This window comes from Pimephales promelas, chromosome 8 (genome assembly GCF_988280905.1).
Source record: "Pimephales promelas chromosome 8, fPimPro1.hap1.1, whole genome shotgun sequence".
In the NCBI taxonomy this organism is placed as follows: Eukaryota; Metazoa; Chordata; class Actinopteri; order Cypriniformes; family Leuciscidae; genus Pimephales; species Pimephales promelas.
In genome coordinates, this window is record NC_142776.1 from 12,781,223 (window position 1) to 12,799,407 (window position 18,185).

The window sequence follows — 18,185 nt, forward strand, 5'->3', positions numbered from 1 at the left end:
TTAAAGATAAGGCAGCATTGGATCTGGACGGTAAGGAGAATAACGCTGGGAGTTGAAAGAGGTGTGTCGCGATTCTGTAGGTTCGTGGATCTGAGTCGTGTGGCGAATCGCAATTTCGGTTTCATATTGCATATCGTTAGAAGCCCCAAAGTTAAGTTCTACTTACTTAGTTATTTTGGTGAAAGTAACTCAAAAGTAATACATGAGTAATGTAACGCATTACAATTCTGAGACAGTAATATTGTAAGGTAATGAATTACTTTTAAATAACAATAACAAGTAATACCTAATGTATTACAGTTTGGAAGTAACTTGCACAACACTGCTTATGTTTACTAAGCCTACATAATTTTTTGTCAAAAACAATTAACTAAGGCTGTAAGCAAGCACTGCAGAGAGTTTACATATAACCTGTTATGACAGGGTTCCTGAAGCTTGAATAAAAGCTCAAAAACTTTACAAGCTTAAATAATGTCATCTGAAGAAGGCCGATCAAGAAATTGGTAATAATATTGGCTATAAAAATCCTAAACTATTGTCACTATCGGCATTACATAAACAGAAGTTTAGGCATGTGCTTTACTTAGCTACATCTCACAGATGGAAAAGTAGAAGACGGGTCTACACACACAGTCATCTAAATAGAGACATTCCATAAACTTCTATTGTTTTTCTATACAGCTCGTTATAATATAAATACTAAGCGAACCCTATCCCACATCCTAAGCAGAAATGCTGCATTAAAAATATTTATTTTCTATCTCACTTTTTCTAACTAGTTTAGCTCACTTCAGAGTACAAATCACAAATCACACACACACACACAGAGAGACCCCTTGACTAGCTAAATATTAAAAGCCAGACTATGCATGCACCTTTGAACCTGAAACACCCAATATCTGCTAATGAAATTGATATGAAGAAATACAGTGTCCATGTCAAAACTATTAAAAAAAAAACTATTGTAAAGCTTTAGAAGTGAAACATGTAGTGCACAGTTTTTATGGACTACTTTTAAGAAGCATTTTGGAGCTTTACAGACATGGTCACTATGTGTGTGTACAGAAAAGAGAGCATAAATATTGTTCAAGACTCCTCTTTTGCATTTTACAGATCATATAGGATTAAATCAAAATGTTTCAAGTCTCTCCACACAGACTTAACTTTGATTGTGTCGAACTCCATCCACAAGCTTTGCTAACGGCCTGGTTTCACAGACAGGGATCAGATTAAGCCAAGATTAGGCCTTAAAGCAACACCAAGGAACTTTTCCTCTGCGGTTGCCCTACAGGTTGGAAGTGGAATTGTCCAATACCGCTGTCGTAAATAATTTAGCCTACCGCAGCTTACTGTCGCACACATGTTTGCTGTTCATCCAGCACCGGCTTTGGAATCAACAATGGCCACAGACAATTTGAGGAAGTGGTGGGTGAAGTGACGTATGCCGTAAAGCAGTCGAATTTTGTGGTTCTTTTTGTGCTCCAGTTACTACCCGAAACCCGAGTTTACATGCAAGTAAAAGTGATACAGACTAGGGATGTGCATCTCCATATCTGAGGCCGATGCGATACGCATCTCGATGCACAGCCAACGATATGATCCATTAAAGATACATATAAGCAGCTACCGATGCGATGCAGTACGATTCACTACTCGTACGATCCGATTGTGATCCGATTTCGATTCAACGCGATGCGATTCAATGTAATACGATGCAATGGAGAAAAATATGATGCGATGCAATTCAATATGGTATAGATAGTTAACGTTTATTTATTTTATTCAGACATACAGCAAATCATAAACTAGCTTAAGTGCCATTTGACTTTTAATGCATGGTTCTTTCATATTTTTTCACAAAACCAAAAGATTAAATAAAAGCAGGTGCTGTTTTAACATAAACTGTCAGAGATGATGCAAAAGGATCCAAAAGCAAAAGGAGTTCAATGCAAAAGTCTTTAATGTCCAACAAAAATCAGCCTCAGATAGCTCAGAACTAGAACAGAGAAGGCACTCTCCAGGTAGACAGCTTCACAGAGGATACTTGTCGGGAGAGAAAACGTAGAACAGAAAAACTCTCAGCGTGAATGGTCCTTGAAGAAGGCAGCTGAGCAGAGAGAATTGCGGATGCGGCTCACCACAGCAGGACGCAGGCAAACAGGAGACAACAAGGCGAATACTGCTACACAAGACAAAACACAAGTAAGATTCCTTTGACTGACAAAATGAGAGAGCGTAACTCACACAATAATCCGACATAGAACAGAGAGAACAAACAGCAGAAGTAGACTGAGTAAGCAGACAAGACAAGACACAGGTGTGAGCGCAAAGCAGCGGGAACGCTGATTGTGATGATCAACAGGTAAAACATGACGTGTGTGCGCTGGAGAGTGAGAGAGATAGGTGTGTAATTAAGTGTGTGTGGTAGTATGAAGGTGAGAGAGAACAGAGAAATACCCCAGATCCTGACAGTACCCTTCCCTCAACGAGCGCCCCCAGGTGCTCCTAAGGAAGAGGACTGGCGAGACCGATAGAAATCCTCGATGAGCGAGCGGTCCAGGACGTCCCGGGCCGGAATCCACCGCCTCACCTCAGGACCGCAGCCCTACCAGTCCACCAGGAACTGGTGGCCACGCCCCCGAGGACGAACGTCAAGCAGCTTGCGGACTCTGGAAATGGGATCCAGCTCGTCGAGAGGCGGAGGGGCAAGGGCGGGACAGGTAGGGGCGCGAATGACCGGCTTGATAGAATGACACATGAAAAACAGGATGTACCCGACGTAACTGACGAGATAATCTTAATTTGACAGCTACCGGACTAAGGACCTTCAAAATAGCAAAAGGACCAACAAAACAGGGCATAAGCTTCCTAGCGCCCTCGCGAATAGGAAGATTCTGGGTGGAAAGCCGCACCTTCTGCCTACAAACGTAACGAGGAGCTTTAACCCGACGACGATTAGCAGATCTACGAGTACACGCCCTAGAACGACATAACGCAGATTTCACTCTCGTCCAAGTAGGCTTATTGCGCTTAATACGCTTAATATTGGCACTGACATATTTTAAGTTCCTTCCAGTTAAAGGGATACTCCACTTTTTTTGTAAATAGGCTCATTTTATAACTCCCCCCAGAGTTAAACAGTTGAGTTTTACCGTTTTCGAATCCATTCAGCCGATTTTCTGATATTTAGAAAAATATCAGTAACCAGACAGTTTCTGGTTTCATTGACTACCATAGTATATATTTTTTTCCTACTATGGAAGTCAATGAGACAAGAAATCGTCTGCTTACTGATATTTTTCTAAATATCACAAAATCGGCTGAATGCATTCGAAAACGGTAAAACTCGACTGTTTAACTCTGGGGGAGTTATAAAATGAGCCTATTTACAAAAAAAGTGGAGTATCCCTTTAACTGGAAGAAACTTAAAATATGTCAGTGCCAATATTAAGCGTATTAAGCGCAATAAGCGTACTTGGAGGAGAGTGAAATCTGCGTTATGTCGGATTTGTAAAATGAGCCTATTTACAAAAAAAGTGGAGTATCCCTTTAAGACAGCTCAAACATGCATCTTAAGCCCCTTTCACACAAAGATTCCGGAAAATACACGGATAATGTGACCCGGCATTTGTACCGGGATTGTTTGATTTCGGTTCATTCATATTGCCAGTGATTTGCCGATATCTGTGAATGCATTCACACAACCTGTAAAGATCCCAGAAAGACACATGACGTCAGGATGAGACGTGTAACGTATGCGTAGAAAACATGTACACGCGCATACCATTCCACAAAGCTGGTGAACGATCTCAGCTTCAGCGCGGATAGTGAGGAGCTCATGGTCTCTGCTTCGTTCCAGTTTTCAGACATTTGTTCGTCCATTCTTTGTTGATGACGAACACAAACTTTCTTCTAAGAGCAACAGAGTCACGCGATGGCACGAGCGTAATCACTATGACACACCCCTTACAGCATAGGTCCTGGCTTTTGTTCACACGACGCGCGTTCTGGGACTGATTCAGGCAATGTTACTAGGTCCCCTACCCGGCATCAATGCCAGTATCAATCCCGGTTCGTGCTTGTGTTCACAAAGAAGGCGTTCTGGCAAATTCCCGACAATTTCCCGGGATCAACACACTGTGTGAAAGGGGTTTTCGTCTGGGAATAAGCTTAACCATGTCTATGAAACATGGGAATAAGCATAACCATGTCTATGAAACTGGACATGGATGTAAAGCTAAATTTAGCCCAACTGAAATCCTTTACAAACACAGACAGTTTCAAACAGTCTTTAAAGGGCACCTATTATGGAAAATTCACTTTTACATGGTGTTTGAACATAAATGTGTGTTGGCAGTGTGTGAGTAAAACCACCCTAGAATGATAAAAATCCACCCAGTGGTTTTTTTACAATCTCAATAAATCATATGCACTTCCTCAGAACGAGCTGTTCTGAGATCCAGCTCTTTGTGACGTAGAAAGTGAGAAAGGGGTTTGATTGACAGTGTGGTTGTGGCATAGACCCCACCCTCGGTGATCTGTACATCCTCCATTGTTTCAACGACAGCCGGTATTGTCTCTTGGAAACATAAATGTTCTGTCGTGGACTCGTGGGTTAATCCTGTTGTTGTAGCTTAAAAGTTAATCCTCAACTGTGGATCGTCGTCTACTGTTTGCGATCCACCGTCACATCCAGTAACAGTAAGTGTATTTTATGATTTTTGAGCAAATAGTCTTTTCAGTCAATGTCAGCCAATTCAACAACAAATGCGTCTAAAGTTGTTGACGTCGTAGGATGTCTGTGTAGGCTATATAATTTAAACCTTGTTTGTATAGTGTGTAACCACATGTTTATATATATTTAAAGATATTGTATTAAAAACTGGATAAATGTTGTTCTGTAAGTTAGCCATCTCCTCACATTTGCCACAGAAGCACCTGTATGACAAGTAAACATGACGCCACAGGTCCCTCGCATAAATGTAATTTCGCTTGTAGTAGCAAACTTCACAGTATGTTTATGTAATTTCAGAAAAATTGCGGCAGCATTAGTGTTTGTGTGTGTGTCTTCCACATCCATAATTGCAAATGGGACGCGATTACAACAACTCTAGTACATAAATGTATCAAATAACCATACCGAGACGTACTGGTCCATTTTCATTTGTGTTTATTCTGCCGGAGTCTCTTCGTACTATTTATATATTCCGATTCAAACGTACAGTACGCTGAATGACATTCAAAACAGCGGTTTCTCACACTCTCTCAGTACCGACTGCCATTGGTATCAAGTTACGCCCTCATCCAAAGGCAGGGCAGGCATATACAGCTCATTTGCATTAAAAGACGTATACCCCCGAAACAGCTCATTTTTAAGCAGGCCCTAAAATGACATTTTCAAATGGTTATAATAAATTAACTGTGGGGTATTTTGAGCTGAAACTTCACAAATACATTCTAGGGACACCAGAGACCAATATTACATCTGGTAAAAAGGGGCATAATAGGTGCCCTTTAATATATTAATGATAAATTGATGGTAAACTACGGTAAAGAGATCATGTGTGGAATGAATTTACAACAGTTGTACACACCTCAGATTTGGAGATTTGGAGAGGTTCAGAAGAGGGAAGAGTATAAAGCACAACAACCCACAACACAATAGACAAAAAGCACATTCATTATAGAGATGAATGAACATTAAAATGTGGGGACAAGGACAAAAGACTTGGGGCATCCCTCATAGGACAAATGGTTCAACATGTGACAAGACAATAAACTGTTTGTAAATCATATTGAATAATTGGGTCAACTTTGCAGCTCTCAAAACAGCAACTAAACACTGGATTGGTTTTGTACATCTAGGGTTGGGTACCGAACTCGGTACATTTAAGGGCACTGACCGAATTACGTCATTACTACCGAGTACTGGTTAACATTAAATCAATCGGTGGCAAATTTCAGTATCTGAGAACACATCTGGCACGGGAGTAAGACTATATGAATCCCGCATGTTCTGTGCGTCTCAGTATGAATTAATGGTGCACAGTCTCATTTACCACACACACACACACACACACACACACACACACACACTGCTTTCAGCCTCTAATAATAATACTAACAATAATGTTAATAAATTATCAAAGCTATATTTTTTAAGAAATAATCAAAATTTTTCTTCAGTTGAGCAACATGTTGTTTGATAAAGTTGTTTAATTTCATATGATTAAAATATCAATTAAATTGATGTTTTATGTCTTAATTTGATTGAAAAAACACACAACACAGAATTTGTGGAAAAGCAAACATTTCATAAAAATTAATAAAGAAAAATATATAAATTAAAATGTTTTTTTTTATGAATTCAATTAATTAAGCCTACTATTTACAGGTAAATATAGCATTACATTATTGGTACCAGACCATCTGATTCAGATCAGTTGGACATGGCTGTTAACAAGAGGTAAAAACGATATAAATCCTCTTAGTTTTCTCACACAAACCGCTCGTTTCGTATCTTAGGCCATCAATGTGTACTACGAGTCATTAAATCATGTTTAATTTCTCTGTGCATGCTCTTTAACGTCGAACCCCAGACCTGCATTATATGACTGACGGACAACAATGGTTTACCGAAAAATGTCAAAATTGAAAATACTGTGGAAACAAAGACACCTACATCTTGGATGCCCTTGAGGTAAGCTAAAACATATCAAAAATTAATTTCAAAGTGAACTATCCCTTTAACTCCATGTCACCTTATCATAAGAGAGATACGAAACAACTATCATGAACAAACACAGCTATTGATAGAAAATATTCACAAATACCAACAAATAGGAATTTTCACATTCCAGTGATATTGATATATAATTAGGAAAAACAACTAAAGGCATTTAAAGAATTAGTTCCGCAAAAAAGAAATTATCCCATAATTTACTCACCCTCAAGCAATCCTAGGTGTATATACCCTAGATTTTGAGGCCCAAAAAAAGTAATCCATATGGCTCTAAATAAATATTATAATTAGTTATAAATAAATATATATATATATATATATATATTTAGTATATTTATTTAGTTTATATATATATATAAAAATCACTGGCTTCCGTTAATGGCCAACACAACTTGAGTTCTCACGGAAGAGTGACCTCTGACCCAAAGTATGACGTAGGATGTAGGCGCAGCGTGATCTTAGGTGATCTTAGACCCTCTTGCATTTCAAACAAATAGGGCTAGGCAACAAACTCAAGCTCCTCTAACATTTCTAATTCGTGACCTGTGTTTTGCTCTATCCTCTGTGCTTCTGTGTTCATCAATACATCAGGTGAGGCTACTCTTCCGCCAGGACTGACTGCTCGCTCACTCGAAGAGTGGTGATGACCAAAAATGAAAAATGGGCTCTTTGGTCAAAAACATTTTCCCGACCCCCGCACTAGACAGACTACAGCCAGAAAAAAAATCTATGTTAGGAATGCTTTACCTGAATTTTTGTAATAATAATACATTTTACAGTCCATACCGATTTCTTATCTGAAGTGACTAATTTACCTGCATGAGTTCAAAGTATTGCAAAATTTCACTCGACACTTCCTCAATTTCCGATGCCAGGGAGCTCCATAGCATAATACTTCAAGGTTTTTGTTTGTGTTGGTCATGTTGTCCAGACAGACATGCTTGGACTTGGACATTATTGTGCTTGATTTGCACACTCTATTTACCCATGGCACACCCAAAGTCTTGTTCCTGGCTATGCTCCTGCTTTTATGATGTTTTTTTTGTAGCTTGATAATCTCCAGTCACTGTATAAGGGTGAAAAAAAGGGTGAGGAAATTATGAAACAATTCACATTGAGTGAACTATTTCTGCTTATCTTCACTAATCTCTTCATAAGAATTGAATGGGATCAGAATCCAATGTAAAGGGGGACAACTGGCAAAGCTTAATCTTTTATGATTGTGCATATTCTTCCATTACTAAAAATCAACAATGTAATGTCTATAACAGTGCTGCTTTTTAAAAGAAATATGATACTGGTTATCAATGACAAATTATTACAAAACACTCCAACTGGTGTCTATAACTCGATCTTCATAGTATAGGCAAGTAGTGTTTTTTCCTCCATGCAGCTCAGCAGCAGCAGAGAAGCATTTTCCTTAGTTTATGCCAGTCACTATAGCCAGGCATGTTTGATGACATAATCGAATACTATGGATAATGAGAAGTGGACAAATGAGACAAAAATTGTTTGTTTATAAAACTAAAAACAGCCTTTGACTAAAAAGAGATCCAAACTGTGCAGCATGAAGGAAGCATTATGGTTTGAGGCCAGACAGGCCCTGAGGAAATTATAGACTCAACCAAGAATTCCACAATGTACCAAAGTATTTGAGAATATAAGGCCATCTAAGAGGATCTTGTATAAACACTCAAACTCTCAACACTCAAGTCCACAAAAGAATGTCTACAGCAATATGAAACGGGGCGTTATGAAATGGCAGAGGCAAAGCCCACTTCTGAAATGTACAGAAATTCTGTACATTTCGGCCTCCACAGTCTGCATTTTTGTGTTAGATGCAACAAATGAACTATCCTTATGTAACAGCTATGTCCCTACAAAAAAGTGTGCGTGTGTGGGAAGGGGGTGGTTAGTTCTCACTAATTCAGTGAGGGAGGGGGGGGGGGAGAACACAGGGGTAGTTACCAGGACAACCACAGAGCCACCAGAGCTTTCAAAAAAGAGGCAAAGGGGTTGCCAAGGGACTCAACTAACTGTAGGGAGTTCTTCACACATATATCCAAATGTATGCTTGCTTATACAATCAGTGTGTTAACTCTTTTCTACTTTTGATACACTCAAAATAAAGAAAGGATCTTTTACAGCTTTTGCTTACACAGCATCAAAATGAGACTTTTGTAGTATGGACCCACACAAACAAAAACACACTTCATATCTGTTATAATGAATACCCAAGAGAATTCTTGCACTTCCAAAAAGATCTAGAAATGATTTGCTATAGCAGAGCTGCAACGAGGAATAAAAAGGAGAGAGAGATCTTTATTAAAGCCTTAAAAAGGCAAGAAGGACTGGTCCAACATTCATGCTCTCTTCACCATGGCAACTCCTTTTCCCAGGATAGAGACAATCTAAAGGGTAGGAATGTTTATGAGTGTCCCAGGAAGAGTTTTAAGGAGTTCTGTGTGACAGCATCAGTGGGACAAAAGAACAGGAAAGTATAAAAGGTATATGTTTTTTTAATTAACAATTAACTATTGGTTTAGAGTTATATTTATCTTTCTTAATTACTGCTATTACAAGTGTGTATCTGAATTTTGTAATCTATTAAACTACTGTGAAGTTTACACATGATTTTTTGTCCCTATATATACGTACTGAGAAACAGGGTAAAATTTAAAAGAAAAAATATTGTTCAAATAATAACGGTTTATTTTTGTTTACCATTGTCTCCCTTCAATTAGAGCTGCACAATTCTCTTGTTTAAAATAGAGATCATGATTCTCCCACAATTTTGAATAGACAACTAAACAAAACAACATAATTTACTAGAGGTTCTGAAAAACAGTCTATTTAAAAAATATTTAATTAATTGGAATTTTTATTTATTTATTTTTACAAACATTGGTTTGAATGAATGTTTCAATGACTCACTCATAAAGACTGGGCTGGATCAGATGTATTGCATACTACTTGCCTACTATAAAGTAGGCAAAAAAAAGAGTATGTGTTGAAATACGCATTTTCGAATTCACAGTAGCTACTCATAAAAGACTCAAAAGAATAAGCAAAATTACCCGGATGACCTACTTCTTCCAGTGAGATTCTTAAGTGTGCATACGATGGACACTTTACTATCCCATGAGGCCACAGGAGAGGATTTATGAATGGAAGTGGAGTGACGTATCCGACACTGGTAGGTCACTTGATAATGACAACATGGCGAATGTAGTAAGTCCAGATAACATTCACACACACACACTCATATAGATTGTACCTTTCTAATGGTTGTGAAGTATTACAAAATAACAAAATAAGTACCTGCTCAAGAGAGTATGCGATTTCAGACGCAGCCTTGCCTTCTTGGATGAATTAGCGTTTTTGAACAAATCTCTTAAATCAAATACATTTCTTTAACAGTCTTTTTTTCGCACTTACTTGTGTAACAATGTAACTGATACAATCTTTATTTGAAGTATCATGTTACTTTTAAATGATGATTTACTCTTTTGATTGCTACCATAGACATCAGTATATTTATATTCCGAATTATATACTTTTATTCTTAGTAATTCTCTGATAATTAGAATAATTGTAAGACATTTTTTGAAGCTGTTTCATACTTATACATAACTTATACTTGGCTCTCTCTCTGGGTCAGAGGCAGCGCCAACACAGAGTGTTCACTGTGATTGCATCAGTCAACGGTTAAATAAACATAGCCGGATAGTTGTCACTTAGGAATACGATCACTGGGTGTTTGAATAAAGACTGTGATCTTTTAATGATTAATCTTGAATAGTCTAACTTAAATATCCTGAATAGTTAATTATTCTAAATTAATCTGCTAACTGTCAAGTACCAAGAAATGCATTACCTGTATATAAAATGTATGTAGATTAAGATCTACATACACTCTATTCAGGTTTTTATTAAAATAAGATAGGCCTACTCATGCACACCTTGCAGTCTTCAGCATGCCCATGCAATCATTCACATATTCAACAGTTACTCACTCACCCCTCCCCTCCATCTGCAACTCTCCCTCTTTCTCCAGTTCCTCTCTTATTCACTGACCTTTTAAATCTCCACTCCAACAAAAGAGACAAAGGGAGCTGGACAGCTTTCTCTCTTTCCCCCCAGCTGAGGGGGAACAAACACACACATACACAAGACTACTATATCTCTTGTTTTCTTCATCATCTCTATTATTATCTCAGTTATTATTAGGAGTCAGACCAGGGCTGCTTCTGACCATTGGCTCCTTAGGCAAGGTCCCTATTATTGGCATAAGATAAATTAAACAAAAAAATAAATAGACAATTCAAAAATAAGAAATTATACAACAGAAAATGTCAACATGCTATTTTAAAACACTTAGCTAGTCCAAATTCAAGTCTATTTTAAACTGTTAGTTAACCCAGAAATGTGTTCTGAAGTCCCACCCTGGTGAAAAATAAATATACTGTACTAAAATGTATTTGAAATACATTTATTTTATGCTAAGTATTGAGAATGAGGAGGTGACGTCACGCGTATAACTCCGCGGTGCATTGTGGGAGGGATCCGCCATTTTGGGAGGACACGCTATCTGTTGTCATGGTTACTTCGACCGTGAGACTGAGAGAAATAGCGACAGAGAAGGAGTGCAGTTTGATATTTATTTGCATTTTTGTGATAAGGCACACTTTCTTGGGAATAAAAGAAGCAAAAGGAAAGGGTCTCTATTAGGAGATACTACATAACACTAAGCAGCGTTATTTAGAGAAACTACATCAACATACAGTAGGACCCGTACGACCTGCTACAGAATAGACGAAAGACCCGAAGCACTATCACCTTTCACACACCCTGGCTGACATAATCAAGCACCTGGTTTATGGTAACAGTGCTTAACGTTACTGCTACACAATGCAAGAGTTCAGAAGCTTTAAGTCATTAGAAGCTTATGAACAATTCTGCTGTGGCTGGGTGCAAGAGAAACCCCCAAACCTGTAACGTTAAACTGCGAGAATTCAGTCAAACTTGATGTTTCAGGCTTCATTCATATGTGGAAATAAATCTGATTTGAATCAGATACGTGCATTTGCACCTGCCATGCAATGTCAAGTGGACAGATTCTTATAATACTCTTATAATACGCACAACCATTTCTAGGGTTTACAAAGAATAGTGTGAAAAGGGAAAAACATCCAGTGTGCAGCAGTCCTGTGGGCAAAAATGCCTTGTTGATGCTAGAGGTCCTAGGAGAATGAGCTGACTGATTCAAGCTGATATGAACCGGGTAGGAGGACAAAATGGCAAAATTATTCATCATAATTTATTAGATTACTGTGTGAGTAGATCCCTGTGTGATATAGCAGTAGATGTTTAACTGGGCAGTGGGCCAGAATTGTCGGACGTTACATCCCTTACGAAAAAGAACTATAGTAATAGGATATAGGATTAACGTTACTATAATATTTTGTCCTAAAATACTGCAAGATTCCTATAGTTGTTTTTCATAAGGGATGTCTCATTCACATTAGCGTTATCAGCGGAAGATTATCAGCTCAATACAGACTGCAGTCTGTGAGAATTCGGATAACTGTCAGCAAAGTCCCTCTGCAACTACGTACTATCACCGTTTTACAAAAGCATTAATAGTTTGGAGTGAAGCATACATACAATTGGTAAGCGACAAGGTTTTATGGACTTATAGTAAGTAACTTATATGCAAGTTGATTGACTTATAGACTTATGTTACCGGTAGCTACTGCGACATCTTACCTGGAGATTTAACCAGATAACAATAGTCTGGAAACTACACCTCCGGTCATTTGGTTGTGTCATTGACCCAGTTTTTAATTAAATAAGGGCAATCATAACCTATTACAATTCATTTTGCAATGTATCGTTACCGGTCGGCAGACGTCAATGACTCGCAATATGACATTTTTGTCATTCAAATACATACGATGGTCACGCTGCTTTCCCCCACGCCGACCACGCCCCCCCAACTATGACGCATTGCCGACTGTGTGTATGCAGTGTGTATGCACTGACAATTCCTACTTGAATATATTTGACAATCGGAATATATAAAATATTTCATGGCATAGCTAACAAATTAGTGAATATTTTAAATAAAAAAATTAAATAAAAGCAGATCATGTGTGGTTGCAGTGTGTCACGTGACAAACAATGACGTGTCACCATGGAAACAATAAAGTGATAGGCTAAGTTCTAAATAATGATTGCCTTGAAAAATATTTCTTACGCACGTTTAAAAAGGTTAAATAATTAAAAAAATATATTTATGTAGGCTACAGTAGTTTTAATTTATACATATATTTAAGTACAGTAGGCTACAGTTTTTATTTCACTTTTAGGTACAATACATTTAAATCATTATTTAAGTTTTAATTTACCTGTATGCAAGCAGAACAGTGCGGTATTAATGTTCAAACTGTGTTTTTACAATGTTTAAACTGGCTGACAATAATAAATATTCTTAGAAAATAAACCGCCACATTTTTGAGCTGTATAACTGTAGCTGAATAGTTAGCCTAGGCCTACTAAGCAACTGTATTTTCATATTGGTCATTATGGTGGTACTTGGAGAGCCAAATATTTTCTGAGGTGGTACTTTAAAAGTTTGAGAACCACTTTTTGAGAACCACTTTACTCAAGTTTGAGGAAGTTTGAGGTGTAAAAAGTTTGAGAACCACTGTACTAATATATTTTGTCTGTGCCGAGAATTTTCATGACAAATAAATCCATAGATCTGCGAATGTAGCTTGTGCACGCTCCCTTCATGGTCTAGCGGCAGAACTTTTGCCAAGTGTGTCAGAGATTCTGGGTTCTAATCTTCACCTGTATAGTTTTTTTTCTCACCAAAACCGAATGTTTATCAGTGGTTGTAATACAGAGCCGGCCCCACCGCCACAAGTGACCTATAGCTCGACATACATTCGCAACACATGTTACCGCAGCAGTAGACTTACTACCGGGCACCGGTAATAAAATTACTACTACTAGGTCACCGTGGGCTGGGCCCCCAAATAAAATTCTGCTTAGGGCTCCATAAAGGCTTGTTGTATATCAAGCAGGGACACCATTTTGTTTTGTGGAAAATTTCACCACAACGAATAGAGAGTCTCCGCAACGGCGATAGATTAAAGTGTGTGTCCGAGTGAAGAGAACACTGTATGCATGCAAATGATAGAAGCAGCAACAAGCTCAGCAGCTTGATTTAAAAAAACAACACATTTCAGCGCTAGAACGCCACTTATTTGACAAACGAATGAAATGAATACCCTGCTAGTTAACTGGAGATGTTTAATTTAATTTATTTGTATTAGGTACATCCGTGCTGCGAGTTGTTTCAAAAAGTGATGATGGAGATGATATCGACTCTGGCAAAAACCCATATTGCTCCGCGCCGTGTTGTCAACGATGGTCACTTTGGCCAGGTGGTATTTATAAAATAGGGGGCAGGACGCTTTACATTCTAGAGAGTATTTGATTGGATAGGCTAGAAGATGTGATGAGAAGCTGTCCGCGGTGACGTCATTCAAATCCGTGATCCATTTTAGAGGAAGAGAGGGACTGGACTGTAAGTTTTGAATGCTTATATCTCCTAAATGCAAATTTTGTCATTGGTTTGGAACACACCAGCTTATTCATAACCATAAGCCTAACATATTCATACTAAAAGCTAAAAAAAAAAATGTACATTTTGATTTCAAGTGCCTTTAAGCTGTGTTACTATTTATAAAGTTTACTTTGTTGTATCCATTACCATACTTCAAGTTTACTTGAAATGCATTCAAGTTAAAAGTGTGTTAACAGTATAAGATAAAGGTATGTTCAAAAAGTCAATTCTTAAAGTAATAGAATTGTAATTGTAATCAAAATACATTTTACAGTTTACGCTGAGTGAATTCTGCATGTCAAAACCTAAATACAAGAGAATATAAAGTGTACTTAAGTTAAGTATACTTGGAATAGTTCTACTTTAGTACAAAAAAAGTATATTAAATACTTCATATAACTTCAGCACTGCTTTTGGAAAACTAAAATGCATTTATTACAAAATTAGTTGTTCCAATTTAACAGACTTCAAGTATACCAATTTATATTGGGCCAGAAACAATTTTAGTTATACTAAAGTAATAAATTGTGATTAAGTATACAATTTTTTTTTACTAGGGCATACATTGAGAGACGGCTAAATAAATGGGCTGGCTCCCACAAAATGATTGACAGGCAGAAGATGCATCAAAAGCTGTTTGATTGGCTAAACAAAGAATCGGACTAGACTGTGGCCTCTTTTTATTTTACTGTTTACAAAGCCTCGAGCTGCAACAGAGATCGTCATTATATCTATTGACGTCTATTTAATAAGATCAATTCTATTTTACAAAGACTTGGGAACCCAAACAATAATTAACATTTGGCCACATTATCCTAGTAACCAGCTACAGACCTTAGTCAGGTTAGACACCATATTGAATTTAATTTGGATGAAAATGAGACTGTGAGGGACAGATATAATCTTTACAATGGCAAGCCCTGTATAAAAGGTCCTAAATCATGCTAATTTCACAACTCTAATGTTATTATGGCGTTTATGTATACAGTAAGTTTTTATTTATTTATTTGGAAAGACCTTTCATTAAACAACAGTACAATCCAATGAACACACTTCTATCCTCAAAGCCTTGTTATTCATTCCTTTCAAAAAATAAATATGGTGCTACCCTGATTAAGATCTATAACACCCAGATATATAAAAGCCAGAACATCCTGATAAATGCATATCAACTATCTAGAACACACTGGCAACCAAAATATTAAAACACTCCAGACATATTCTGATTGTTCTAATCCAATCTGACTTCTGACCTAATGCTACCTGAATCATAATCATACACTGTTCATTCTTTGGCCAGAGGAGGTGGGTTTTTTTTCCTCCGTTCTGTCACCTCATGGAGTTTTGGTTCCTTTCCATTTGCCTTTTTCGCCTTTTTTCACCATTGGCTTTAGGCTTGCTTATTTGGGGATATTTCATTTAGTATTCAACAATTTTATTGATCTGCCGTCATTGACACCATTATATGAGAACTGAACTAAGCTGGATTTTTCCTGAGCTGCTATATATATATGTGTATATATATTTTGACCAAATTAATAGCTTTTTGTTTTACAACAAAAAATAAACTTCACTGAGCTCACCTAAGTTGGACTGTGACACTATTTTCCCCTGGAAACAAACTTTGTTCCATTATTTTCCTGTTATCTCTGTAAAGCTGCTTTGAAACAATCTGTATCTAAAAAGCGCTATATGAATAAAGGTGACTTGACTTGAGGGTGAGTTGAGTAACTGAAAATTGAAAATGAGTAATTGAAAGAATTTTAAAGACCGGAAATTCTATCATTTCTTATTATCAATATTGAAAATTCACAATTTTCACATAATTGCCCATTCCAGTAAGCAAAACAAAGATGAAACATTGGAGTCTGTTTACACCTTTGTGTAGCACTATCTACATCCTCAGACCAGCTGAGATTTATGTCAAGTGTAAAGACTACAAAAGACCCCTGTGTTTAGAAGAAAACCACCAAATAGCCTAAGGTCCAGACACTGGACACGAAAATAACTCCAAAATGTCAGAAGAGATGCATAGGAATGCATTGTTTATATATAATATATATATATATATAATATATATATATATATATATATATATATATATATATATATATATATATATATATATATATACACAACTCATAATAAACAAAAATGCTAATAAATAAATTCGAATGACTTAATGAATTACATTTAATTCATGTTATAGATACTTTTATGATCTCATTTCGCTTCTTCATTTACATAGCATATTAGCCTATCTAGCAGAACAACTCTCATCAAAATTGCATTTTCAAGGACATGGTGCATTCATTCAAAGCATGAAGATTAATTACAATGTCTCCCAACTTAAAATACACCTGTTTATACTCTGCAGTTTAGCATCTGTGCTAATGTTAAATGTATGAACTCCCTTTATCTATTACGATAAGAGAAGAACATACAATACTTTTCATCCACTATTTGTGTAATCAAAAGTTAAATTATCAACGATTTAAAGTCATTTAAGAGTCCCATTGGTTTAATGTCCCAAAGACCGTAGTTAACGTTACTTTGTTTAAAGCCAGTTCATAATCGGAACGAGTAACGTTAACTTTAAAACAAATCTCACTTTCACTTCAACATGAATAACGACACGATGAACACGATGATTTTTTACACTACTCTATAGAGTAACATTTACAATATGAACAAGTCTGTTTAAGTAAAACATTTAAAACCATAATTAAAGCGCAAACATGTGTAACATAACTTACCTTCTATCCACGTTACTCTACTCTTAAGTTTGAAAAAAACAGTTTATCCAACTTGGACGACTTTTGAACAGCGCAAATTAACACGCTGACCTGTCCACTGTGTGATTTAGTCGGTTTACGGTAGAAAAAAATAAAAATAAAACAATAATAATGATGATTATCACATCCCGATTCTTTTTTTCTGCACTGGTCAGTCGTTTGTTTTGTAGTTAAAATTATCCATTTAAAAATGTGTACTTTGCAATTTACTGGCCCATTTCACAATCGGCATATCGCGCTTCGGCAGCTTTTCAAAGTGAAAAGGTTTCGTATGTAGAAATGAATCACTAGAAGGGAAACTAGCGATTGGCTTTAGTTCCAGAAAAGGCGACCCGGAAGTGGTTTCTAATTGGTCAGGATGGCATTATTTTGGATTGTAAATTATTAATCAAGTCTTGTCTCAAATTTCTGTTACCAACTTTTGAATTGTGTTTGTTGCACAGTGTTTTGGATTGACTTTTCCAAAAGAAAAGTAAAAACTTTTCTTTCTTTTTTTTTCAAAAAAGATGTTAGCAGTTGCTTGTAAAACTGGTGTAATACTTTACTGTTTTAGTTCGTTTATTTCAGAATATTATGTATTGTAACCCTCATAGAGTAATATTTTTGATCAAGTGTTGTTTTAATTATTTATTCTTTATTTACACTTTTTGATTTTCAAATACGTTGCTATTTAAATTCCAAATCAGTCCTTATGTAGACTAGACAGTAACAGATGAGAACATTTTGTAAGGTCAACTTCTAAAAATCAGTTGAAAATAATTTACAAAATACACACTCATCACCCAATAAAATTTAAAACACCATGTTTTGCTACCAAATTACATGTATTGTCTAATTATTTTTTACAAATCAATTAACAGCTGCTTATGATGTAGACCACTTGGAGACCTTAGTAAGTCATTTGATTCTTGTGCATTGTTACATTTAAAAAAAATGGTAATGGCAATAGAAAAACAAAGAACATTATTGTGTTTTTTTTTTTTTTTTTTTTTTTGTTCCTGTTGCTCGTAGT

At 36.7% G+C, this 18,185-nt stretch overlaps 1 protein-coding gene across 2 annotated transcripts in view; it reads right to left on the bottom strand.

The window, feature by feature from the left end:
* plxnb1b (plexin b1b) overlaps positions 1-17,449 on the bottom strand; it is a 68,316-nt gene extending 50,867 nt beyond the window's left edge. For both annotated transcript variants that reach the window (XM_039655626.2, XM_089133968.1), the window contains exon 1: positions 17,135-17,449. The gene's annotated coding sequence lies outside the window, so the exon portion shown is untranslated. The remainder of the gene's footprint in view (positions 1-17,134) is intronic.
* Positions 17,450-18,185: the final 736 nt, after the last annotated feature.